This window comes from Lichenostomus cassidix, chromosome 1 (assembly GCF_008360975.1).
Source record: "Lichenostomus cassidix isolate B80296 chromosome 1, HeHo_3.0, whole genome shotgun sequence".
Classification (NCBI taxonomy): Eukaryota; Metazoa; Chordata; class Aves; order Passeriformes; family Meliphagidae; genus Lichenostomus; species Lichenostomus cassidix.
The window spans coordinates 75940205-75956583 of NC_139479.1; the positions used below are offsets into that span (position 1 = coordinate 75940205).

The 16379-nt window shown below is 34.8% G+C and overlaps 1 protein-coding gene and 1 long non-coding RNA gene across 6 annotated transcripts in view; one reads left to right on the forward strand and one right to left on the reverse strand.

Annotated features, from left to right (window-relative positions):
- CNTN5 (contactin 5) overlaps positions 1-16379 on the reverse strand; it is a 602217-nt gene that overhangs the window by 294204 nt on the left and 291634 nt on the right. The gene's annotated exons all lie outside the window — the stretch shown is intronic.
- Positions 9207-10249, forward strand: LOC146444948 (uncharacterized). The gene is made up of 3 exons (XR_014850937.1): positions 9207-9385; positions 9534-9596; positions 10136-10249. It is a non-coding gene; the product is annotated as an uncharacterized LOC146444948 (long non-coding RNA).

The window sequence follows — 16379 nt, forward strand, 5'->3', positions numbered from 1 at the left end:
CTTCAGACATGAATTTTCATAGAGGAATACACTATGAAAATACGCCATCTAATTCTATCTATTGGGTTGGTGTCTTCTTTTCTTCTTTTTCTTTGAGAGAGCAGGCCAAGAATTACAAGAATATGTCTTTAGTTCTTATGTCCCCTCTCTCCCATTTGCTGTCTCATACTATCTCCCCAAGTGCCAGGATAACTCTAAAAGTAAAACCATAAATTGTCTGTTCTTTGAAACAGCTTTATAACAAAAAACCCAAAAACAACAACAACAACAAAAAAAAAAAACCCAAAACCCAATAAAAAAACACCAACCCCCCCCACCATAATACTTTTGGAAACATAGTAAAAGTTATACTTAATGTAAGCTGTTCAGTCCTTTTACAATGCCAGTGAAAAATAAAAAGTTGTTCACTGCCTAGATGGGCTGGGAACAAAGCACTGTTCACATGAATTAATAGATAATGAAGTATATGGCTCCAGAAAAATGAATTTATATTTCAAGAATATCATGGCAAGACCTTCATAGATCCTCCTCTCATTTTCTGCAGTCAGATGATTAATGGATTAGGTATGTTTTTGTGTTTGTGTTCTCCCATGTCTGGATTCCCAACATAGATAAATGCCTCCCTGTTTCACTATCACCACAACATTTATTCATTTTCTGAAATCAGAAGCAAGTAGAAAGAAGAAAAATAATTTTCAATCTAAATTCTTTATATTTTCTTAAGGATGTTTCTCTGTTTTCATATTCTCTAGTAAAATAAAACTTCTTTAAAATAAAATACACACAACACACACACACATACAAAAAGAGATTGTTCTGGGTGTTCCATTTTTCATTTGAGACATGTTTTTATCTGTAGCTTTCATGCTTCTAAAGCCTCAGTACAAGTGAATGCAGTTAAGTGAAAACTTCAAGCCTGTAAGTAACAGCTTGGGAGGAACAACAAAACTGGCATTCACAGAAGTAATGCACATATCCCTTCAATTAGCATTGAGACACTATCAGGGACACTGTCTTTTATAAAGCTTCCCTGCCTCCTCATCTGTTTTCACAGCTACTATGAATGTATTTGAAATTGAAGAATGATCAAAATCTAAGCAGCTGTCACTTTGCAGATTCTCCAGCCTCTGCATATGTGCTGCCATTCTGCCAAGGCTGTTCCTAAATGCCAGTTATAACAAGGAGGACATGCATATTGTGTTATATTAGTTGCTACTAATTTTCCCAATTATTTTGTCTAGCACTATTGATTCTTCCATCAAAATGAGCAAATTGGACAGGACAAAACCCTGGAAGAATCTCTAATTATAAACACCCTCTAAACAACACCTCCATCAGGCATAATCAGGCCCTTATCATGACTGTTATGCATTCAAAATTCCTATTGAGGGAAAAATCTGTATTTTCCTTACAATTAGTACCTTATTGTCTACTTGCTTACTCTAGTTTTAAGCTCTATAAAGTCTGGGATTTTTTTTTTTTGTTTCTCCCTGTTCAGAACCTTAGTTTGAAATGGCTGTTTCCATAGGTACAATTATCTCCCAGAAATTTTCAAGAATAAGAGCAGGTGAGGGTGTGATTCTTGGGACTGTCCCATGCAGGGCCAGGAGCTGGAGTTTTATGATCTTTGTGGGTCACTTCCAACTCAGAATATTCTGTGATTCTGTGAATAACCAAAATCACAGGGAAAAAACATCCAGAAAATACATATTCATGTTATTCCTATGACTGTAGAATAGGACTGTGGAACTCAGAATACCTCAGAGTGTTCTTCTCAATCCTTTCTTTTTGTAGTGTGCCATTCCTATACTGTAAGGTACTCCTGTAAAGCCACCTCTCCCTTGAATATTCACTTCTAGCATTGCAATATACAGCTCAAGCATGGCAGATGCTTCCCATTACTTTCTAGATAACATTTACCTCTTTTTCCCTGTTTTTTTTTTTTCCTAAATATTCTGATCATCTGCCAATGTCTTCCAAAACAGCATTTTAATAATAGCTTAGGCTTTGGAATTGAATGCAACAGAAACAAGGGTTATACAGTTGAAAGAAAGGAACCACAGATCTAGATATATAACCAATACAGAAGGATGTACATCTGTTGTAATTAAGTGGAAAAAAAATCACTGGTGAAAAATTCAGTGGAAAATGATATATTCTTCAGGTCTCTTTGTATTACACAATAATTCCTGATTTTTGAATTGAAAATCCACAATAATCATGACATGGATGAGAATTAAAATACTGATCATATAAATAGATTTTAAAAAGGAAATTGGGTACCTAAAGTGACTAGGACTAGTTGCAGGGTTATATTTTTTAGACTTTTACATATATCACCATGAAAACTGGTGAAACTCATGAAAATTCTTAAGTCTTAGACACAAAGATAAACATAGAGACTTTAAGTATTTTATTGCATGTACAAATCTATGTTATCAGTAGTTTTAATTAAATGTAATTCCAGTCTCTGTCTGCATCACTTTCAGGACTGAGTCGGTCTAAGGAGAGAACTGTTGTCACATTTCATACAAATAAAGATAATTAGTTTCCTAATTTTTCCTGAAACAAATAAAATGACCTGAGTGTATTTGCTGTCTGCCTAAGTCCCTCCAAAAGTACTTCCAAATAGTGATAGCCAACACTTTACGGTTGCAATTGTTACTTATCCATACTGTTTTTTACAAGTATACCACAGGATTTTGGCCAATCTTTTAATACGAGGTTGGTTATCAATTAATGTCTATGGAATCTGATGACTGGATAACAAGACAAACCCTATCAGGCAGGGTTTGACTCCATACACTTTTTACAACTTTTGTTTTGTCAGAAAACATATTTTGAAGCAGTAAGGTTTAACTATCTTCCTAAATGAGCTAAAACTACAATAAGTAGGTAGAATTCCACCCTTCTTATAGTATAGTTTCATAAAGTTGTGGAGGATGCCATAATTCCAAGATAGGAACATGAGAAATACTTAGATACTGAAACTCCAAACACGCATGAAGAGCTGCTAAATTCCAGCAGTGAATTAAGTTTCCTCTGAGTACTTTTCATACATGCATGCCGAGTCTCTATGCACACTTAGTGCTCCATCATGAAATGCCCTATATAAATGTAAATTTATACCAATATCTAGACAGCATCAAAGTTATTCCATAAACTGCAGAGTGGCATGTGGAGTAAGAAATTAGTCACTGTGTATCACAGACAAAGCTACTTGCATACAAGTAGTTTATTTTACATAATACGTGTCATCCAAGGAAGAGTTTGTTTGTATACATAAATAAAGACACATATTTGCACATGCTGCAAACAGTGACATGGAAACATAGGTATATTGGAAACAACTGACTGAAGAAGTAAGCTATCTACCAGCCCCATTCATTTGTAGATGAAATGCCTTATTAATTTAAAATGAGGTAAAGAGGCACAATACTATGGAATAGCCCAGCCTTGTTTTGAAGGTCTCCAGCTGATTTTCAAGCAGCTAATTCTTGTGGCTGTAAAGGGAAGCAAAACCAACATAAATGTTTTTTTTTTTCTTTTTTTATTTGTGGATACAAAGAAAACAACTTAAACAAACCTTCTCTAAAGGGAAGCAAAACCAACAAAACCACTATTTTTTTTTATTATTTCTGAATGCAGAGAAAACTACTTAAACAAACCTTCTGGAACCAACTTTCCTTTGTTCCCAAGTGTGTTTCTACCATCCACATCCACCCCACCTCATTTCAACCACATGATGGACTAGAGAAATGTGCTAACTACAGTTTCTCTTTCAAATCCGGAGAAAGAACAGAATAATTCAGAGAGCAGCATTACTTGCTGAGGCTTAATCCAAGACAACCAAACCTGATCCTTCATACCATAAGGCACACAGGATTTGTATTACATATTTCAGAGGTGAAAAAAGAAGTTTTATCCCATCAGATGGCCAGTTGTTTGACGACACAACTCACCACCTTATTTCAGCAAGGAACTGCACTGGGCAGGTCAAGACAAGATCCATGACATGAGTCAAAAGCTTTCCCAGCTGTTTTCCTCCCACATCTGTGGATTTAGCCTGGACAAAAGCCCTTCTCCTTCATGGCACAATGCAAGTCCCATGTGGTGGACCAAGCAGGGGACATAAAGTTGTGACGCTCATTATCCACGTGCAGCCAACAGGCAGTGCTGTCCAGCTGCCACCTGCCTCTGAGAGACTCTTAAGTATATAATTGCTGAACAGAGTAACAAATTACAATAGTTTGCCTCCTCTTCTATCTATTGGCTTTAGGACAAGGCAACTGCAGTATTAAAATGTCAAGATGTTTGTTGTTATTAACAAGGCCAAAAATAGATCTTTTAAGAATGTGAAAAATGAGGGCAGTAGAATTTAATAGGATCTCTGATGACCTGAAAAAAAAGCCCATTTACAGCTCTTTTGCTGTGTATTACAACAAGCAAAAATAAAGCTAATTTATCTCCAAACCAGCAAATTGCTTTTTAGTAAATGGCCCATGAGGGGGCAATAAAAACATTAGAGAATCTTTGACATGGTAAATAATTAAAGACTGGTCAAAATCTTGATAGAAACTCCCCATTGCCTGCAAATTACAAGACCTCAAGGGTACTCCTGCAGAAAAGGAAATGTACAGTAACACAGGAAATGACTCAAGTGCCAGGTCCAACACAACAGCATTAAATATTAAATATTAAGTAACAACAAGCACCAAAAGAAGGGAACTTTACATCATCATCATCTAATTTGGCTCTGTACCATGGGGAATTATGCGTCTTAATGGTTCAAGTGATAAATTCAAATAGAAAAACCAACATTGTAATAATCGAAAAAGGATAGTACATTAATAGGTCATGTATATGGAAATAACCTCTTAGATAGACCAATTAAGTCATAAAATATAAAATTATATATCATAATTAAGTATTCTATAAGCCATTCTCTAACAAATACTGAACATTTCCCATTTATTTGATTAAATTTTAAAGACAGTAGACCCATAAAGAAATATTTTTGTTCCACTGAGCTACAATAATTCCTGAGCAAGAGTGATTTAGATTCCCAAAGCACTAAGATGCTTTTCACCAAAATCACCTCTGTTTTTCATAAGTCAAGACCTGTACTGCTCCAACTTAGTCAAATAAAGTCTCCCAACTGCAAATGCAAAGCCAAGTACCAAATTCTCCATATAAAATGCCATTATTGTTTCCCTGAAAACTACTTATTTTTATTAGGGACAAGCAAGATTTTAAGGGAATAAAAAAATCAAAATCAGCGAAAGTCATGCCATTAAAAAATAAGGTAACATGCATTAGGGAAGAACAGTAACAGATTTTCAACATGTCACTTGCCCTACACTGTAAATGCAAAATAAGCTTTTGAATTATTCTAAAGATCAAATAAATAGAGTGTAATCTACTAGGTTTACCTGCATAGAAGTGAAACCTCAAAATAATCTTATTACTCCACTCATTCCAGCCAATGTTCATTTTTAATTTTTTCTTTTTTCATCTACCATTATACTCATGTTACAGTTCTTTACACCCACAAGCAGCTTAAAGTAAATTATACATAAAGCCATTAATTAACAGACATTCCATTAACCTCATAACTTGATAGGTGGAGGGGAAATAAACAAATTGAAAGAAAAGAAAAGAAAAAAAACAAACATGAGAGCGGTCAAATACTGCAACATTTCCCAGGGAGACTTTGGGATTTCTATTCTTGGAATTGTTCAGGACTCTAATGGACACAGTCTGGACTGGGTGTCTTGATATAATTACCCCTGCTTTGAGCTGACGGGTGGACTAATTGACCTCCAGAGGTCCTTTCCAATCTCACTTTTTCCATGATTCTGCTCTTCTGTCTGCATTTTCACTGTCAAGCTTTTCAAAAATGTAAAAGAAACCAACCAACCAGAAAAAAACATATGCTGTAATATGAAAAAAAATACTTAATGGCAAAATAAGTAAACAGCTTGGGCTCAATACTGTTAGTTGGTCCAATGGTGTCAATGCTCAAATAATCAAACCACAGAAAAATGCATAGCACATAAGGTTGGTACTTTCAAAACAGCCCTTTTTAGTGCTGTCAGTTCTCCAAGCAGTTACAGCTCTATGGCATGTGTTTAGCAGTGACCCATGATAATCACCTAGAGAGGGGAACTTGTTTCTGCAAAACTCTTCTTTGGAGAGGATGAAATACAGAACAAAAAACCTGGTTAGAACAGATCTGAATTTTGACCCCAAACCCCTCTCTGCCTGTTTTTCTAAGAAATTGTGCAAGGTCAAGGAGATAGCAAAGACTTTTTTCAGTCATTGCCTTTAAAATTGAGTGCCATTTGGTAACATAAGCTTCTGTGCATTTGTTGATTCTATTCAGTGGATTTACACAGTGATTTAAACAATTGTGTCTACTCAACCTGGGAAAATTCCTTTGGCAATAGATCTAGAAAATGCCAGGGTCTGCAGGATAAAACTTCACATGGTCTTCTGCTACCGTGTCAAAACATGGGAAAATTTTTAGTACTTATTAGGAATCAGTACAGCACTGATATAACGTTATGATATTGATTTATGGTTTTTAGTATACTCTAAGAGAAAAGAACACTTATAGCAGAAGTGAAACTCAAAGCAAACATTATTTATTTATCTAGGTTCCTTAGAAAATATTATTTGCACTATCAAGCGCATTCATTTTAGCAGTACTTTATAGTATACTGAGGGTATTACAGAATATAGTCTTCTTTTTGTATAAGCACTGTCAAAGAAAGCTTTTAAACCTCCTGTTGCGGGTTTTTTAAAGGACAACCAGGAATTATTAAGTAGAGAGGGGCTGAATTAAAAATTCAAGCTTTCCTTTTGACTAGGAATAATGGATTAATTAAAGGCCAAACCATCTGTATTTCTTTGTCAGCAAGAAATTACTGTGTCATGGTGTTAAGACACTGCATAATACCTACCAGAATACTGACATTGTAATGTCACCATACACATACTTTCATCTCTTTTGATGGGTAATCATGTCATTACACAGGATGTGAAACACAGCATCACAATAAATTATCCACATAAATCTATGTAACTCCTGATAACTTTGTGACAGTATTTGTTCTGTAAAAACCGTCTTACTGACGATACAATTTGTTTACTACAATTAAGATAGCTCAATTCTTGTTTTAATATACTATTTGAAATCCTTGTCTGTCTGTAAAACATGGGAAAAAAATATACCTTTTATCCAAAACCCACAAAACCAGAAAACATACACAAAATATATGCCAAAAGACCCTTAAAAGAACCAAAGCTAAATAATATGGACAGAAATACAAACACAAATACACATTCAAATTCTAGCCAAAAATTATTAATAAATGATACTGCATTTTTTTCTTGTAAAAAAGATTGCAGAAAAAAGGGTGAATTTTAAACATTTGTATTTAGTGACTAATGTTTTTCATCTATAGATAGAGAATTTTTTTCCTTTTGCTAAAAAAAAAGCACCAAACCATCAACATGTATTTTTGCCATCTTTACAGGAAAAGCCAAGAACAATGTAGGTACCCGTGGAAATTGAATTTTTTTCTTCTTTTTGAACTCTGCTGAACAAGGAGAAAATAAATGCAAATGAGGAAGGAAAGCAGCCAGAATTCCTCAGGGTTCCACTGGGAATGTAAAGAACATGTTGCTGGTGATATTTCTGCTGTTGTATTTAGTGCCAACAAATCTCCAAAGATTTTTATTTTTTTCAAAGGAGCAAACTGTTGCAAGCCTCAGTTAATGTACTCTGCATAATAGTACTTCTAAATTCATACATGGCTCCTTTTTGCTTTCTCAAGCTAAGCACCTAGAGACCCCAAAGCAAGCCAGGGAAAAATAACCACTGCATACATTATGAAATTCATAACTGCAAAGCTCTAGTCTTAGAATTACTAAGCTTTTTACTATTCTACTTGACTGTCAGTACAAGTTATTTTACAAACATTAAAGCCAACAAGTCAAATGGGTAGACTGATGTTATGGTTAATACAGCAGTTTTAAGAGCATGTTTTGTGCAATAATGAGATGTTAAGAAACTGTATGAAAAAGAAGATAGAAGCAAAGTGAGAAGGAGAGAAGGAAATGTTAAAATGTTGCTATGCTTAACCTACCACACAAGTAGAAGTCAACTCACAAAATGAAAAAAGTTTTTTTTTTCCATTTTGCTTGGTGAGATAAAGCCTCTAACTAGCAAACTTAATGCCCAACATCTGCTGATTTCACTGGGAGCAGGAGACCTGACGCATAAGGAAGAATAAACCATAAGAAAACAGGTCTATTGCATGCACCCTACTGTTATGGAAAACAATTTTGACAAACAATTCCTACTTTTTGGCTAACTCCCTAGTACCTACACTGATTTTTTTTTTTTTTTTGAAGCCTTGACTGTCTTAATCTGCTCCAGTGTTGATTAACTAATTCACAGATGAGCTGAAGTTGGAGAGGACTTCCAGAAGTCATCTAGTTCAACCCCCATACTACAGAAAGGACACATAGAATTGGTTGCACAGGATCACGCAGAGGAAGGTGTTGAATAGATCAAAAGAGAGAAACTCAAAAGCCTCTCTGGGCAACCTGTGCTCAGTCACCCTCAAAGTCAAAAACTGTTTCCTGATGTTTCAGTTTGTACTCATAGTCTCTTCTGTCAGTGGGCACCAGTAAGAGCCTGACTCCATCCTCTTCGCATCCTCTTTTCAGGTTCTTGCGACATTGAGGCACATTGGCCTGAGCCTTCTCTTCTCCAGGCTGAACAGGCCCAAGTCTCTTAGCCTTTCTGCACTGGAGACATGGCACTTCATTGGACTTCCTTCAGTGTGTTCATGTCTCTCTTGTGCTGTGGAGTCCAGAACTGGACACAAGACTCCAAGTGTGACCTCCCCAGGGCTGGCAGAGAAGTTGTGGATGCCTGATCCTTGAAAGTGTTCAAAGCCAGGCTGGGTGGGGCTCTGAGCAACCTGGTCTAGTGGGAGGTGTCCCATGGAAGGGCAGTTGGAAGGGGATGATCTTTAAGGTCCATTCCAACCCAAACCATTCCATTATTCTGTGATTCTATGATTCTATGATTCTATGATTCTATGATTCTATGATTCTATGATTCTAAGATTTTGTCATAATATAGGGGTCAAGGAAGGATATGCTTTTGTTTTTAAGCTCTTCGTTTAATTCCTAAAATCTGCTTGAAAGACTCTATTCCTGTAAATACAACCATTTAACAGGTCTTGCTTGTTCTGTCATTGTCACACAGCTGTGCTGCTCACTTTGAGAATTCACACTTACAGAGATGATGTGAAAAGTAATGCAAAAATTAACCGAGTGACAAGAAGAAATAAACCTGGGAAACAAGGTGAAATACCAGTTGGAAACTTTACATCTACCAACATCCCATATTCTGCTTTCCCTAAATACTCCCAATAATTGTGAAATAACAGTGGGAGTGGAAGTGTCTGTTGTAACACACTGGTAAGATAATTTGATTTGCTCCCTTATCAAAGAATAGTGACTTCCATCCTTGATTTGTCCAAACAGTCTTGTGAAAATGGCTGCAGAAATATGAGGTGATTTTATTGTCTTATCTCATAAAACACTGTAAATACCCTCATAATTCTTGAATAAGGGAAAGTGGATACAATATTTAAAAAAAAAAAGTACCAAGAGGAAACATAGAGAAATATTCTCTAGCAGAATATTTCCAACATGTTTATAGTAATTCTAATTTTGTTAAACATTATTTAAATTCTGTCTGACAGAAATATGCTGAACTAATTCTATTCTGATTCAATTTTTTTCTTAATTTCAAATAAAACACGAGAATTATTTCCACTGTTTCATCCAGAAAAGAAGTGTCAGCTGAGGACAATACTATTTATCTAAGCTTGACAGTGAAATAAAATAGGAGTATCAGTGCACTAAGTAGGCATTGTTATGTACTTACAGATATCAAATGTTGTACTAATTTAAGTATTGAAATAGGTGGGAAAACTTAGAAAACTGCTCTCAGGGTTTTAATACTTTGATTACATGGGAAAGCTCATCTTTCATAACTAAAAATTGGCTGATTTTGAGTAATTTATTCTATATGTGTGATTGTATGTAGAAAAAGACTGTGGAGCCCATGGAAAGGAGAGATATATAAAAGAGTATACAGTGTAAGAACTACACTGCATTGAGAGAAAACTAGCGAGAATGATTAATAAAGCTTTAAAGACTGTATCCTAAAATAATCTCTCAGGAGTGTTATTCTTGTGTTTGCTGATGATACCTGGAGGACAGACTCCTAATTTAATGTGCCTGAATTAAATACCTAGTATAGGAAGAAAATTATGTGCATTTACTTCCAAAACTCTTAAATAGAAGGATGACATGCAAAGCAAATATATGTATAGCAGATTTACGAAGCAACATATATTTCAGCAGATCTTTATCTTAATTCAAAAGGAAGCACAAACCAATCCTATAGATGTCAAAATAATTTCTGAATAGGGCTTCTGTTTGGAAGATTGATTGATTTGTTTTGTTGTCTACAGTTAAACATAGCAGAGGTACAGTTTTGCAGTGTATCTGCAAGACTTCTTTCAGAAATGAAATCTCTATGTTTACATATATAAATCTTATCTATATATCCACAGATGAGATAACTAGAATTCTGTAGTTGGCTGATTAACTGAGAATGTACTATTCTAAATCTTTCCTTACTGTTTTGAAAAATCTACATTTGCACATGATCTATTTAGGTTTTTATGCTTCAATCTATTATGAATTCAGGCAAATACCAAAGGACTTACTCTCCAGTCGTACTATGTGGTTTTAATTTCATTAAGGAGCGCTAGTTTACCACTAAGACAGCAGGTGTTGTAAATTTTATTTAAACCATTTGGAATGTGTGATCCAACAAAATTAACTGGAAAAACAATCTCATTCTTGGGGTTGTAAGGTTTACTCTGTGAATCTCCCTTACCATCTGGGGCAGTGGAGGGGGTGGCAGGATGGAGAAGCAGGAGAAGAAAATAGTCAAAGTTTTAAAAAACTTAGGAAAAGGCAGCAGAAATTAAATTTGACCAGTGATTTGGCATAAATCTATCTAATAAAAATCCACACTAGTGCATTTGTATAAGATAGATGGACTTGATTTATTCTTGCCAAAAAAAATGAAAACTGTAAATTATACACCAGATGAGACTAAACTCGCTTTAGCACCAGTAGAAAGAAAGTGAGCCATTTTTATGAAATTAATCAGTTCATCCAAGGTATAATGAAGACTCTATTGAAGGACCAGCATCTATTTAACAAGTGTTTCTCTTTTTTATTTTTTCTTTTCTTTTATTTCTTTTTTAAAGGGCAAGAGGGTTACCTGAAATTTGTATCCTTGCAAATTTATGACCAAAGCCATACTGCTATACATGCTGTTACTAGAATGTGTTTTCTATGCATCATCTCAGAGGAAAATATCCCTGACTGGCTCTACTTGCCAATTACAGGAATGCTCTTTGGGCCTGGCTGGCACGTCAATTGCAGGAGCTACAGGTCAAAATTCTCTAACTTGTTCTAGAAGTCCAAATAAAACCATTTATGACATTTATTAAACTAAGACATTATAATGTTTCTTAAAAAGCACATAGAGATATCTTGAAATAGGTTATACCAACATCTCTAAGTAGTCAAAGCAGCATGATGTCTCATTCTCTGTGTCTTTGTAGTACATAATACTTCAACACAGTCCCTGAAATTTACTTTTTCAGTTTGAAGCAAGAATTAAAGCAATATTGACTTGCTGTTAGAAGAACGGGGTGCAGCATGTGAGGGACATACAGAAACAGCTCTATTTGCAAATTCTAAAAGTTGCTTGGTGGAGACATTTTTTAAGCAATTAATACCTAATATGACCAGGGGTCCCTGCATTTTCTTTATGAGCTAAAATATAAAGCAATTGTGTAGGTCAAGCACAAAAATGATTAAATGGCATATGCATATAAATCAATAAACCCCTTTAAAGCAATCTCTATTTGCATTTTGGCCTGTTTGACACCATTAAGATGAAGCTGGTAATCTATTAATTCCATCAATATCTAATATGCTGAGATTATAAATAAGAGTGACTAATTGTGAACTAATTAATAGCAATCTTTTCCTGCTGGCATAATAAGATGTTGTAATGCAAAATTTGACTTACAATTTTGTGTTATTATTAAATCAAGAACATAGAGGCTTGTTTACTTAGGTAGAGTATGGCCTTGAGAAATTAATCATCTCTGTGTGATTCTTGGAATTCATAATAAAAGCTTAAAAGCAAATTAAGTATTTATCCATTTACAATTTAAATTTAGGACAGAGGAAAACTACCAGTATCACTGCCAACTGTGATCATGTTTCACTGAACGCAAGAATAAAACAACTTCCACAGTAACAAAAATATCTCTGCAAGGGATAAAACATTCTCTGGGTTCTACTGCAAGAACTTCTACAATTATGTCCAAGAAGTTCCCGGAACACAGACTTAAAGACCTGGCAATCCTTTTACAGCAGTCACCTGGGCAGACAACATAAGGTGCTGCAGGTATGCTTTTGCAACTAGAGCAAAGGCAAGTTTCAAAGCTCCAAACCAGAAGGAAACTCATCAATTCCTAATTTTTTTTGTACTGGTTATTCCTAGACAAATTAAGCAAATGCTAGACAAATTTACTTTGAAATTAATTATGAGAATATTGTGATCAGAGCCCTGGAAAGCAGTTTTGATGGATTTCTCTGCAGATACATTAATATTCTTTGTGGATTTAGAAACAGGACATAGATCTATTTTTAATCCTTTACTTTTATTTCATGCCACAAAATCTTCATTAAAGCATGCTGGGACTAGAGCTGGGTTTTTTATTTTACAATTTCTCATTTCTTAAACATCAAGAAAATACCAAAACCACTGTGATTAATTCTGTCTTTGGTAAGACTCTTCTCCCTTGAGCCAGTTTGATAAATCACTGAAATCTTTATATTATTTATACAGAGGAATAATATCTTTATTTGATACCTCCAAATGTTTTAGGAACTTTGAGCTTCTTGGAATATTATTCGGCACTGTTTACGCAGTGGAATGAAATAATGTGGGACTTTACCATAGCAGCTTTTGCAGAAGGAAAACTTATGGAAATGTGTAAGTAAAACAGGGAAAGAAGAAATTTATTTAACAGTTCACAAGAACAGACATAATAAATATATTCCAGGAAGACTCAGGTTGTAAATGAGAAGCCTTTATAGAAAGGCATATGCTTTCACTCTATTCAGGCGATTAATTAAATGAACTTTTTCACTGACATAAATAATGTTAAAATGATGTTAATTAAGAAAAGTTCATTACAGAACTCTATAATTTATGACAAAATATACCTTATCAAAGTGGAAGCTCAATAATTTACCCTTTTAAAGTATTTATAAGAATTGGAAATATTTTTAATCATAACTTTCTTAAGCCTTACATCAAAAAATAATTCATTTAATAATTATAAAAGTATTTTGCTTGTCATAAAAATTCTTATAACAGATATTTTAAAACCTTACCAACAAATATAAAGGCGACTGACCAAAAGAAACATAAAAGTGAAAAAGAGGTGTTGGGGGTTCCTTGGAAAAGGTATTTAATGGAATGATTTTTTTTAATACATCACACACAATTAAAAGGCTATTTTTTTGCTTTAGTTCTCCTACTTAATTTTTCTTATAATTGTCAGGTACATCTACTATACTGTCAGACTGCACTAAAGTGCACTTTAACCTGTGCGAGTTGGGAGACATGCAAATTTACTGCCTTAACTACCACAGAAGATAGTATAAATCACAGACATTGTTTAAGACCATACTGAACAGAACAGAGCAAACCAAGAGAGTTTTAGAGGAGCTGTCTTTTCTTTTCTTCCAGTTTTTAACAAACTTGCTCTTTTAAATTCCTAAACTAATCTAATGGGAAATTCTGAAATGCAAAGGAGCACGTGTAGGATATCTTGCTAAACCCTATATTTGAAATCTCTTTTGACATCCTTAAAGTTTCAGTTTAAAAGTTCTTAAATCTTAAACAATTATGATGCAAACATCAAACTAAAAATCACAGAAGTGTAGAAGTACACAAAGATTTTAGATTTTTTGTTTGCCTTGCATTCTTGCACTGTCTCCTGTTAGATAAGATAACCCAATTGTAGACAATCTATATCAGGAATTATACCAACTAAATTATATGCTAAAATCACTAAGTCCAGTACTAGGGCACATTTCACCCAATGAGTCAAATCAATGATGAAATTAACATAAAGAAAGATCTGCATTGGTTTCTTGTGCATTTCATTATGTCCATTTCTGTTGCACAATTCATTCATTATTTTTGATGATCTTCCACAGCTTTGAATGTTAAACTCATTAAAGTGATACCTTGATCACTCTTAGGAAGTTTTAAGAACTGTCCAAAAAATGGAAAATACAAATTCTATACTTTTTTAAATGGTCATCAAAAAATAAGAATTAAGCAAAGAAAAAATACTGCAAACAGAAAAACGTGCTACTTTAGTTAAAATTATTTTATAAAATGTGATTATTTTGATATAGTACAGAAAGTAAATTATTAGTTCAAGTGTAAACTCCACAGAATTGTAATGTTACATGTAACTCCTGGTGGGTAAGGTCACTCAATCAGGGTGGGTTTATTTTCCTACAGATGTTATCATTTCACTCCTTGCCTTCTTCCCATCTATGACATACATAGATTTAGAACGGATCATCACAAACCTCACTTTATAATATCTTAGCAAAAAAATTATCTATGAGGCAAAAACCATTCATTTCTGTACTCTACCATTCCAGCACATTTTTACTCTACATTTTATTGTTGTATGTTTTCCATCCAAAAATAATTTTTGAGAGGTTTTTCACTTTCAACTTTTTAAACAGGGTAGAGCTTCAATGGCAAGTGGAAACCAGCTGGAGAATCATCTAGACCAAGCAACTCATTTAAGAATGGTTTCTACAGGGCTTAGAGGAAAGCAGCATCTCTAGAGAGGGATTCAGAATGGCTAAGTTACACTGGTGTAAACGTCAGGAGATATTTATGAACATACTCATCTTTTTCTTCTAAAGTGCCTGACTCTGTGATCCATTGTTCTTTTTTAATCACTTTAAAATCAATACTAAATTTCAGTGATGCCACATCCTCTTGCAGATGATGAGATTATATTCTTTTTTTACCTAACTCGCTTAAATCACAGGCTCAGTCAGAATGCCTGTCTTCACATTTCTTCCTGGACAAAATGAGAACACTATCATTCACAGTGTTACAGGGAGTTTAAATACTATCACTTGCAATTCTGTGCTGAGCAGAGATGATACTCTTAATGGCTGTGTGGTGAGCCATAGCAAACCACCTACAGCTTTGCACTGAGCTAAATTGACACTACCTATAGTGCCATGACTACAACACTCCCTTTTCACAGTTGCACACCGTATTAAGGGCAAACACAGGCAGTGGTGCACTCACCACAGGGTCACACCCCAGCGGACATCAATGGCACAGGAAGGGTTTTACCACTGAGCTCATGACCTGTATTGGCTGTAGTGATGCTAAGATAAAAACATTAAAAATCACATAACCTCCTCACTCCCCCAACACACAACCACAGAAAAATTCCAGTCAAAATCAGCTCTGATGGAGTATTTAACAAAATACTAGAAAAAGCCTTTCTACTTGAATACCTCAGATTAAGGTTGATAAAGCCAATGAAGTAAACTAAAACCACTACTGAAGTGGTCTCAGTACATAGCACAGCTTGCCGTGTTGAATAAAAGCCAAAATTGCAGGATATGTTCTTCAGTATTATCAACATTTTCACACTACTGCACTTAATAGAGAAAAACCTCCCTATCAAACCAGTCCACTGAGCAAATCAGTTACCAGTCTCGGTGCTGTATGGAGCTTGATAAACTGCCTTCCACCGTCTTATCACAGAGCAGTGCATGCATATATCCTACTTTCTGACAGGAGAGAGATTTATTTTTCACACTTTATTTTCATTCAGTTTGGGAAAGAGATTTAGCTACAGTACAGTTAAGAAATTTCTGTCACTGAACAGCTAGCAACAATTTAAACAAAGGCAGTATAGAGTTGACAAGTGCATCTTTAAGTCTGGAACAGCAAGAAGTTCACTCACAGCTCCCTATGCTCATCAGCTCACATGGCTATGAAGTGTATTTATTAATTATTATATATAACAATATATAATTAATAGATATAATAATAAGCCAGCTTGTCTCCCATGTGGAGAAACGGACAGATTTTACTCTTACATAATTTCATAGTTTTTCCAAATAAC